Here is an 11,490-nt window from a genome sequence, read left to right as displayed (position 1 = left end):
CAAAGGCGCGCACTCCGGGCGAGACGAGGGAAACAGGACCAGGAACAGAAGAACAAGACCATTAACGGGGCACAGGGAACAAAACCGACAGACAGAACTGACACAAGGACAGGAAGAAGGACAGAACCTGACACAAGACGGGAAAAGCGGACAGACAGACAAGAAATGGGGACACGGAGGGAACAGGCGGAACAAAAGGGCCAGGAGTGAAAGGAGGGAACACAGGGGGACGAGGAGCAGAGACAGGAGGAACGAAAGGACGAGGACCAGAGAGAGGAGAGACGGAGACAGGAGGCATAAAGACGGGAGGCCAGGGAGAGAAGGAGGGGGAATAAAGGGGAGCCCGAGGGAGACCCAGCGGGCGACGGGCGGCAGCCAGAGGGGCCGTAGGCGGCTGGAAGGCCGGAGCCGGAGATGCCCGCGGAGGGGCCGAGGAGGCAGGGCGAGGGACCCGCGGAGGGGCCAGGGAGGGAGCGGGAGGGAGCACCGGGGAAGGGGACGAAGGAGCCGGAGGGGCCCCTGGCGAGGGCAAGGCGAGGGGGGGAGCCGCCACAGGCGGCGACGTCGTCGGCCGCGCAGGAGCGGGTGGAGCTGCAGGTGATGGAGGAACCGCCGTCGGGGAGCCCGCCAGCGACCGATCAGGCACCGGAGGGAGGAGCGAGGCCGGGCGTCGAGGCCACAGAGGGGGATCCGCAGGTGACGTCCGACCCGGAAGGCCAGGACCCGCAGGTGCCCCCCGAGCCCCAGCGCAGGCAACGGAGGGCGAGCCAGGGGGCAGGGCGGGAGGGACCCTAGTCCTTCGTCTGTGACCCCTCCCTCTACGGGACACAGAAATGAAGACCCCCTTTCGGGGTTTAGTTCGCCAGGGTGAGGGCGATGGGGTCACAAGCAAGGTCCCCGAGGGGTCCCATTCGAGCTCCTCTACCTCCGAAGAGGGAGGAGCTAAGATGGAGTCCCCTGGGACCTCTTCAGGAACTGGGGCAGAAGGGATTGGAGTAGGGTCGGGGACAGGAGTAGGGCTAGGAACAGGAGTTTCAAGGGCCACAGTCACAGGAATCATGGGGCGAACCACAAGCGTGGGCGCTGCGGGAGCTGCTGCAGGCAGAGGGAGCGCCTCGGGCTCTGCAGACGCTGGCAGGAGCGACTGCGCAGGATCCGGGTCTGCATGCAGAGGGAGCGGCTGCGCAGGCAGCGAAGGGAGCAGCGGAGGCGGCTGCGCAGGCAGCGAAGGGAGCAGCGGAGGCTGTTCGCCCGCGGGCGCCCCATCCCAAAGGCGCACTTCTCCGGGCGCATCTAGAAGGAGAGGCTACACGGAGCGGCTGAATCCCCAATCACCCTCCAGTACAGTCCCTGGACGGCAAAGAACTGATTGGCGCGGGACGCTGCCGCTTCCGGCAGAGGCGAGGGGAGCGGCTCAGGGTCTGGGAAAACGAAGGGTTCCTCCTTCCCACTCCCAGTCGGGAGCCAAAGCCCGGCGAGAGAGCAGGCTCCCAGGCGGATCGTCGGCGCTTCAGGTTTCCTCCCTCTCCTCCTTTTCTTCCTCTTTGTTTGGTCTGTCATTCTGTTATGCTTCGTGATCGCGGGCGAGGCGAACGGGCAGGAAGTAGGAGGACAGGTGGAAGTCGGGGTAAACCAGGGATTTAATAAATAAACTGGGAGCAGGAGACATGAAACGCCAACTAACATCAATGACAGACAAAGGCATCAGGCAAGACGTGGACTTAAAAAGACAGGACTGGTTGAAAATAATGAGACACAGCTGGGCACGATCGGGAAAGCACACGTGGATAATCAGGGGGCGTGGCACACACGAGGATCGGACGAGCTGGACGTGACAGATATATATTCATATTTCATTAAAAATAGGACAAAGACAACATAACTTTTCCAGTCTTTTGTTGTTCTTGTCCTTCTTTGAAACGTGTTCCTGCCATCTAATTCAAACTGAGCATTATGTTTGTCATTAAACAATAACGTTTCTCAGTTTTAACACTTCGGACCTGTTCCACAAAGCAGGGTTTCTTGGTTTGCTGGATAGCTTGATTTAAGGTAGTCTGGGGTAAATGTACATAAGTGAACAAAGATTCAAGTCCATTTAGTCCAGACTACTTTAAACTTATCCGGCTAAGCAAGAAATTCTGCTTCCTGAAACAGGCCCTTGGTGTCACGGGTCGTGGTGCGCGAGCGCGGCGGAGAGCGGCGATTGTGCGGAAGGAGGAAGCAGGCAGGCAGGATACGGGACGAACGGGGTTTATTCGGGAATACGGGGATCTCACGCAAACAAACATCAATGAACATCAATGACGGACAAAGGACTCGGGTAAGACACGGACTGAAATACACAGGACTGATTGAAAATAATCAGACACAGCTGGGTACAATCCGGGAAACACACGTGGGTAGGCAGGGGGCGTGGCACACAGGAGGAGCCGACGAGCAGGGCATGACAGAACCCCCCCCCAAAGGCGCGCTTCACCGGGCGCGCCAGGGAGGAGGCGACAGACGGGACACGGGAACCGGGACCTGGAGCAAAAAAAACAGAACCATCAACAAGAGACGGGAAACAGGACCGAGGCACAAAACAGGGCAAGCGACAGGACGTGAGACAGGAGCTGACAAAGGGACGGGAAGGCAGAGAGACAAATCAGGAAGGGAGAAACAGAGGGAACAGGCGGAACAAAAGGAGCGGGAGTGACGGGAGGGAACGACGGGAAACCAGGAACAGAGCGGGGCAGAACAAAGGGACCAGGAACCGAGGACGGCGGGACAAAGGCAGGAGGAGGAACAAAGACAGGCGGGACAGAGACAGGAAAGAAGGGAGAGAAGGCGGGGGAACAAAGGGGAGCCCGTGGGAGCCCCAGCGGGCGACGGGAGGCAGCCGGAGGGGCCGCAGGCGGCCGGAGCCGGAGGGGACCACGGAGGGGCAGAGGAGACAGGGCGAGGGACCCGCGGAGGGGTCAGGGAGGGAGCAGGAGGGAGCACCAGGGAAGGGGACGAGGGAGCTGGAAGGGGCCAGGGCGAAGGCAAGGCGAGGGGGGGAGCCGCTGCAGGCGGCGACGTCCTCCGACGGGCCGCAGGTAGGGGCCCCGCAGGCGACCGAGGAGCCGCCGTCGGGGAACCCCCAGGCGACCGACCAGGCACCGGAGGGGAGAGCGAGGCAGGGCGACGAGGCACCGGAGAGGGACCCGCAGGCGACAGCCGACCCGGAGGGCCAGGACCCGCAGGCGCCAACCCAGCCCCAGCGCAGGCGAGGCAGGGGGCAGGGTGGGAGGGACCCCAGCCCTGCGTCTGTGTCCCCTCCCTTTACGGGACACAGACATGACCCCAGGTCGGGGTCGAGTTCGCCGGGGCGAGGGAGAAACCGTCACAGGGGGAGAAGGGACAGGAGCGCGGTCAGGACTTGGAGCGCGGTCAGGAACAGGAGGTGGCTGCAGTGGGGGCGCCGGCCCGGGAGCTGCAGGTTGCTGCAGTGGGGGCGCCTGCCCGGGAGCTGCAGGTTGCTGCAGTGGGGGCGCCGGCCCGGGAGCTGCAGGTTGCTGCAGTGGGGGCGCCTGCCCGGGAGCTGCAGGTTGCTGCAGTGGGGGCGCCGGCCCGGGAGCTGCAGGTTGCTGCAGTGGGGGCGCCTGCCCGGGAGCTGCAGGTTGCTGCAGTGGGGGCGCCTGCCCGGGAGCTGCAGGTGGCTGCAGAGGGGGCGCCGGCCCGAGAGCTGCAGCAGGCAGCGAAGGCGGCTGCGCAGGCGGCGGCGGCAGCAGCAAAGGCGGCTGCGCAGGCGGCGGCGGCAGCAGCAAAGGCGGCTGCGCAGGCGGCGCCGGCTGCACGGGAGCGGGGTCCGCCGGCAATGGCGGCTGTACGGGAGCGGGGTCCGCCGGCAATGGCGGCTGTACGGGAGCGGGGTCCGCCGGCAATGGCGGCTGCTCGGGAGCGGGGTCCGCCGGCAATGGCGGCTGCACGGGAGCGGGGTCCGCCGGCAATGGCGGCTGCACGGGAGCGGGGTCCGCCGGCAGTGGCGGCTGCTCGGGAGCGGGGTCCGCAGCCCTCTGGAGCTGGAGGAGCTGCCGAACCCCCTCTGCCATTTTCTCCAGATCCCCCCGGTCGGAGGCGGGAGTAAACGCGGCAAAGTCCTTTTGGAGCCGCGTTATAATGTCCTCTGCCTCCGGACTCACTGGAGTGCCCAGTCCCTCCCAGATCCTCCAGAATAGCCCCTGGAGGGCGAAGAACTGGGAGATGCAGTCGGCCGTCTTCCCTGGTTGAGGCGCGGACGGCGCCTCCGGGGTGGCTGCTGCAGGGGGGATGAGCAGTGGGTCCGGGTATTCGATGGACCCCTCCTTGCTCTTCTGGCGCCTGGTGGCAGCGGGAGGTGGCGCGATGTCTGTAAACACAGACGGCGAAAACACCGGTTCCCGCTCCAGGTAAGGAAAGAGGAAGGGCTCTTCCTCCTCGTCCTCACTCGAGGGCCAGAACATGGAAACTGGGCAGGTACCTCGCTGGAGCGGCCCCCGGGCTGGAGACCGGACGGGTACCTCTTCCTCCGGAGCGATCCAAAGCCTGGAGAGCGAGCAGGCTCCCAGGCGGATCGGCTCCTCAGGGATCCTCCTTCTTCGCCGCTTACTTTTCTTTTTCAGGTCCGTCATTCTGTCACGGGTCGTGGTGCGCGAGCGCGGCGGAGAGCGGCGATTGTGCGGAAGGAGGAAGCAGGCAGGCAGGATACGGGACGAACGGGGTTTATTCGGGAATACGGGGATCTCACGCAAACAAACATCAATGAACATCAATGACGGACAAAGGACTCGGGTAAGACACGGACTGAAATACACAGGACTGATTGAAAATAATCAGACACAGCTGGGTACAATCCGGGAAACACACGTGGGTAGGCAGGGGGCGTGGCACACAGGAGGAGCCGACGAGCAGGGCATGACACTTGGTATATTGTCTTTGTTTTATTTTCAGTTAAATATGTGTTTATATGAGTTTCAAATCATTGCGTTGTGTTTTTATTTACATTTTATACAGTATCCCTGTCATGCGCGGCTCGTACACTACTCGTGTGTGCCACGCCCCGTGATTACCCACGTGTGCTTCCCTGATCGTCTCCAGCTTTGTCCGCTTACTTTGGTTAGTCCCGTCCTATTTAAGTCCTGGTCTTACCTGTTCCCCTTGTCCGCCATTGTGGTTAGGTGTGGTTTAATGTTTCCTGCTCCCTGTTCCCCCAATAAATCCCTTAGTTTGCCCTGATTTACGCCTGTCAGCCTGCTCATTGTACGCCTGCCCGCACGATTGCCGCAAGGTTCTCCACCGATCGTGACAATCCCAACTTTTTTAGAAGCGGTGTTGTATTTAGAAACATATCCTGCAAAGTTTTTTTTTTTTTTAAATGGACACTGTGTCTGGTCATGTACATGTCGCTCCATGTATGGATGGGTTGACAATCTCCGATTATCCCTTTTCGATTGCAGTTTTGCAAGCTATGTGGTTCACCCATAAGAACGCAGTGACTTGAGAGGAGTGCACTCAGTGGATAATGCGATGTCACATCACTGCCACCTACTCTGAGAGACAGCCACTCCAACTCATCACTACCCACTACACGCTTTATTGAATGTGATTGTTGATTTTATGCCTCTCTCATAAAAATGTGGGCAATAGCCAACAGTAATTTGACACCTTCTTATGAGCAAAATTGGCTTTAATGTAACTGAAAGTGACACATGTTTATTTCAAGTGCAAATTGTTTTGAATGCACACTTAATATCTTTCATTTCAGATGACTGTTAAATTCCGGTAGGAAAAACTGCAAATATATACTTAAAGAGATAAACTGTTGATAGAATGAAACCAAATCCGCTCTCAGTTTAACTTGATATTGGGGATATGGCTTGACCATCATAGTGCCATATGCTTTTTAATAATTCTTTAATTTTAAAGGATAATTCCATGTCTGTTTTAATCACAGATTATGTTATTGCTTTGATAAATATCCAATAAAAATGGTTCTTCAAATAGCTTTGGTAAACATCTCACTCCAAACGCCCTAATCCTGATTTTATTGATCTACTTTACGATCACCGTGGTAGCTTCAGTTATTCACAGAGTGGTAAGCAACGTTCTTCTGTTACTGCTTGACTGAGCTAATCTTTAAAAAAGAGAGAGAGAGAGAAAGAGAGCAGACTACACTTTCAGAGACATCTGCAGCTATACGTAAAAACGATTCCAGCCAAATGCAATGCTGAAGTTAATCTTCAGCTCAGATAAGATTGAACCAACACAGTGGTATGTGCATTTCCAACTGGAAACGCTGAGCATCACACAGCCCGTCCTGCTACAGTCCTATACAGTCTAGCACTACCTGCTTTGGCAGTGGGTCTGCCTTACTCATGGACATGCCACAACATTTTATCAAGTCTGCAGAGCACAACTGCAGAATAAGGAAACATATTGACCAGACTGTTCCTGATCTACAGCACCACCGGTTCTTCAAGCCCCATTTTTGGAAAAGGAATCTGGAAAAGTCCAGAATAAACCAGAAATTCAACAGTTTTCCTTTCTGGTCAACAGGCAATACTGTATCCTTTCCTCATTCCTCTATCAAGTTATTTTCAGATTCTAACCTGCATAGCAATAGCAGTAACATTTCATCATCACGCTCATCATAACTATGATTATGATGGCCAGTGTGGAGGCTAAGTAGGATTGCACTGTTGCCTCGCACTGTCACGATTCCTTCCCTTAGCCCCGTGTGTTTGTGGAATTTCCATGTCCTTCCAGAACTTGTGTGAGCTTCTTTTGGTGTCCTCTGACAGAACAAAAAGAAAAAACCTACATTAATTGCTATCTCTCTATCCACTGTGTTTGTGAATATGTGCCATCCAGAGCACCGTAGTGTAACAGGATGTGTTGGGAAAGCAAAAGTACAGTAATAGTGATTTGGAGAAAGTTCTTCCACAGGTGAATGTCTGTTTATTTCAAATTGTAACATTCTGAAAAAAAATCTTCAGGATTGTTCAAGTAATGTGATATATTCACATGCTTATGCAATAGAGTATATTAAGGTGAAGACAGTGGTAAGGAAAACTCATTCATTAAGAGCAAATTAATTACATTTCATTACATATAAACATTGAGGAATGGTAGTGGTTGTACATGCAGATGAGAGATGCTTTTATCAAGATTCCCACTGGTTTATACTCAGGCTCAGATTAAAGTTTTATTTAATCTCCTGAACCTATTTGATGTGAAATGATCATAAAAGCTTACAGTCACATCAGTGCATAGTATCAAGTTTTGAACATGGCTTTTTATTTTACAAAGTCAGACATAAGAAAGAAAAATTTAATGAAATGATTCAAAGACAGTCATGTTTGAATATTTCACTAAAGCTGCTATACCTGTCACATGTTCCTTTGAGAACCAGCTTAGTTGGATCTCATGGAGGTTATGTATTACTGAGGGCCCTGCACGGTCTACATGCCCAGGCGAGGAGCTATGATTCACTCAGGTAATGGTACTCATGACCCCAGCCATCCTCCGTAGAGGTGCATGTTCATTCATGCGGGTGCTTGAGGAGGTAGGACCTCAACTCATGGACGGCCAGTTTCACGGGCAAGGCCTCCTGTTTGCATGGCTGGGTACTGGCACTCAGCAGGGCTGAGATTCTGGAATATATGCAGCATTTGGCGTTCCTCTGACGCATCAGTACACAAATGGGCAGCTAAAGTCAAGTGTTACCTACCAAAAAAATTTGGTGAGACCTAGGGTACATATGAAATGAGCTTTACCTAGATACGTCATCAGTTCATCTATTTGAGGCATGGGGTAGCTGTTGATTGGGTGACTTGTTCAGACAGCGAAAGGCATTGTGGACCTGTAGGGCGCTGTCCAGCTTTGCAACCAGCTCGATGGGACTGGACCATGAGCTTTAGGACTCCTCAGTCTCACTCAGCTGCAGCATCTTCTCAGCTTCCTCCTTGACTGCCCATCACCATTGCATTCAATATTGTAAAAATTGAAAAGGTGGGTATGACCCGGGAGGCTGGAGAACTGATCCTGGTAGCCGTCAACAATCTTCCACAATTCCTGATACCTGCGCAGAGGAGTGGCAACTAAGGCATTTGGCCTACCTTTTCCACCATAGTGTAAGGGCCCTTCCACCATAGTGTAAGGCTGGGAATGATGAAGTGTTGGAGAGAAGGACAAGGATTTAAGTGCCAGCGTGGAAGCAGAGTTGGGTAGGGCGGTTGTAGACCACGGACGATCGGTATGAGCTTTCAATCCTCTCTGTGATCCCCTAAACATGCTCCACTGCACTAGGTCTGCACCATGTGCAATGATACTGTCTACATTGTATGTTACATAGATGCAATTGTCACATCACAAGGACAGTGATAGCTGAGTTGAGATTAGACTTGGACAATATCTAATTATACTGCATAGAGTATTTTGACAAGAAGTGCTATTCTGCTCTTTTGAAATCTTGGCTATAAAATATGGTGAGTGGAGTGGGGCAGGTTCACGTAACAAATTTTTATACTGTCCTAAGAAACAAAACGTTAACATGCTTTTCGAATTAAATGATTATCTAATACATGTTCTAAAGTGACCTGAATTCAGTGTTAGTGTAAAGTTTGCCACTGCTTTTGCATCAGCTCTGCCTGCACTCTCTGAGCCAATCATAATCATTCTCGTCCATCCTGTCGGACTCACTCAGTGTGGTGTCTTTGTGAGAGACTGTAGCCACACCATCAACTTATTTTATGCAGTCTATTGGTATATTAATTTCTATTTGGCAGTTGTTTATTTAGAGGAAATATTTAGTTCATTTTTGCTTAAAAAATATCTTTTGCAAAAAAAAAATCACATTGTAATATTTAAAAAAAATCCAATATTGTGCAGACCTGTTATATGCAAAGGAGACATTCAGTTGTTTTATCTGATGAAATAGTACTTAATGCATAATGATAGACATCCCATGCGATTATTTCCCTATCAACAGGATCCCGCCCCTCTAACATGCCCAAACTTGTGCCATTTGAGCTGAAAGAAAGGACTTTTTAGCCTTTGTTATTTTAATTTTCAGATTATTTCATATTATTTTGGAATATGTGTTTGATTTCTCTCTTCATGCTTAAGTCCTTCTTAGTTTCATCAGCAGTCAGGCCAGCTTTTTGCATGATACTTGCTTTTTACTGTAGTGTTTTAGTTTGTTATGTAAATATTACCACTAGCTACCTTTAAAATTCTGCTAAAACACTGATTTCCTAAAAATTTTTACTTTGATTTTAAATACACTCGGTCATTTAGAATATGTGTGATATAGAGTGATATATAATTGAATTATCTGGGTTACTTTTGGTTTATTCATGCAACACCATTATCATTTGTCACTGGCTGATGAATGCATTAGTCAGGGCAGGTATTCAAAACTTCCTTGTGCGCATGACTTCCTGCTGTCAAGCACATTTCTTTGTTTGCATTGATTTGGGCTCTGTGGAAGGAACCGTTTAGCATCAGATGCCTCCCGCCTGTAGCTGACTCTCAGCAGTGCCTGAGATCCATGGAGACTCTTGTGGGCTCACAAACACTGACGTGCACAGAAAAGAAAAGTGAAGGACTTTCGTTTTTGAAGTGTTTTGCCACTTTTGGAACGACACAAAAATGATAATTGCATCATCTGCAAAATAAACAAGAATGATGATTAATAAGATAGATTCTTTAATGTTTTGCGCGTATGGCCGCGCTGTCCCAATCTATAATTGTGGCACAAAGGAGACTGCTGGTCGTAAATAGGTGCAGTGTGATGGCAGCTGAAAAAAGGGGTTGTCCAGGTTAATGGCGGAGATGCATTAGCTGATGAAAATGCAGGGAGACGTGTGATGGGGGAGAACAGAGACGGAAATTTAATTGCTCTTGTGGGTTCCTTTGTAGTGAGGTTTATAAACGTGCTTTAGCATGATGAAAGAGACACCTTGCTTTCCCAAATGAGATGGCAGGACAGCAGGAAATCCACTTAATTTACACACCTGTAAAAAGTCCTGAAGCCGCACTGAGTGAGTTACGGTATTTAGAGATTGTAATTGTTTTCTTAAATGAATACATTTTTCAGCAACGTGTTGACACAACACAGAGGACATCCAAACATCCGCAGTTTGGTTTCCAAATAAACTATTTTTTAATTATCCAACGATAGATGTTTTACCGAGATGAGGTATACCTTTTCATACATTGACCTCTTGACAATTATTGCCGGAAACTTTCATTTACTAAGTAAAATTTGAAATACTTCACAGCCAGCATGTAATAAAACACATCGAGGATGATTGCAGTGAGATGATATTTATGTCTGTGTGAAGGGTTTCACTACAGATTTTTGTCACTGCACCTGTACCCATACTGTTTCCTTTCTTTTACAGGCAATGTGGCTTAAAGACAGAGCTTTTCATCAAAATATTGATAAATATATTCACAGGAAGTAAAAAGAAAAGTAATCCAAATGCAGCAATAAATTGTTCCCTGATTTTTCTCACTGCGTATCATATTCAGTTTTTACAGAAAGCTTAGGCCATAGGCAATAGCTAGCCAATAGATTCCTTAGGGTGATGACATCAGTCCCACTAACAGCTGATTGCCATGGTAACATTGTACACCGCATTCACATATTTTGTCTGAAAGACTAAAAACAACAGAGATATGCTATCAGATACTGTACCTGAATGTCTCAGTAATCTCTGTAGTGTAAGAAAGTGAATTAGAGTTACATTGCGATATCACAGAAATATCACATTATTCCTAATTCTGTGAGCAATGCAGTGGAGTTCACAGAAGAACACTATGGAGCAAAGGCAACACTCAAGGAAACAAAATCAATACCCAGCAACAAATGTAAAAGCAAAAATAAGACACACTGTGGAAACTTTTACATGTGGGATTTTGGGTTTGAGAGAATCATTTTAACTGCCCTGTGTGTCTGTCAATTCGTGTTCGTATTGATTTTAAAAGATGGGAAATCATTCAACTTGACATTATCTGCTCTAGAAATCGCAGTGCTGAATTACCAGTTCAGCCTGAGTTCATGCCTTCAGGTTCAGTGGTGGCAGAGTATGACAGGTCTCAAACTGGCATTTCTGGGGAGCGTGCTAGAAATGACATCTCTCTGCCAGCAGTAATCGCTCTTCTTGGAAGGGTATTCTGTGTCCAGCATTATTTCCTCGCAATACTTTCTGGACGTGGGTCTGGATCTCACTCCAAACCTCATAATATAAACTGTAATGACTATGTATCATACTGTTTATTGAATGTATCGTGATAAATGAACCGCACCCATGACGTATAACTTTAAGGTAGGATACTTGATTCCCATTTACTGTTTCATCTTTTCAAGATTTCCAACACTGAATTAAAGTCATTAATATAATTCTAAATAAGTTTGAAAACTAATTTAGTCTAGGTGTCTACAGATCAATAAAATCATCTACATAAGTCAACAGAAATGAGCAG

This window comes from Brienomyrus brachyistius, chromosome 8 (assembly GCF_023856365.1).
Source record: "Brienomyrus brachyistius isolate T26 chromosome 8, BBRACH_0.4, whole genome shotgun sequence".
NCBI lineage: Eukaryota > Metazoa > Chordata > Actinopteri > Osteoglossiformes > Mormyridae > Brienomyrus > Brienomyrus brachyistius.
This window is presented reverse-complemented; position numbering follows the sequence as displayed.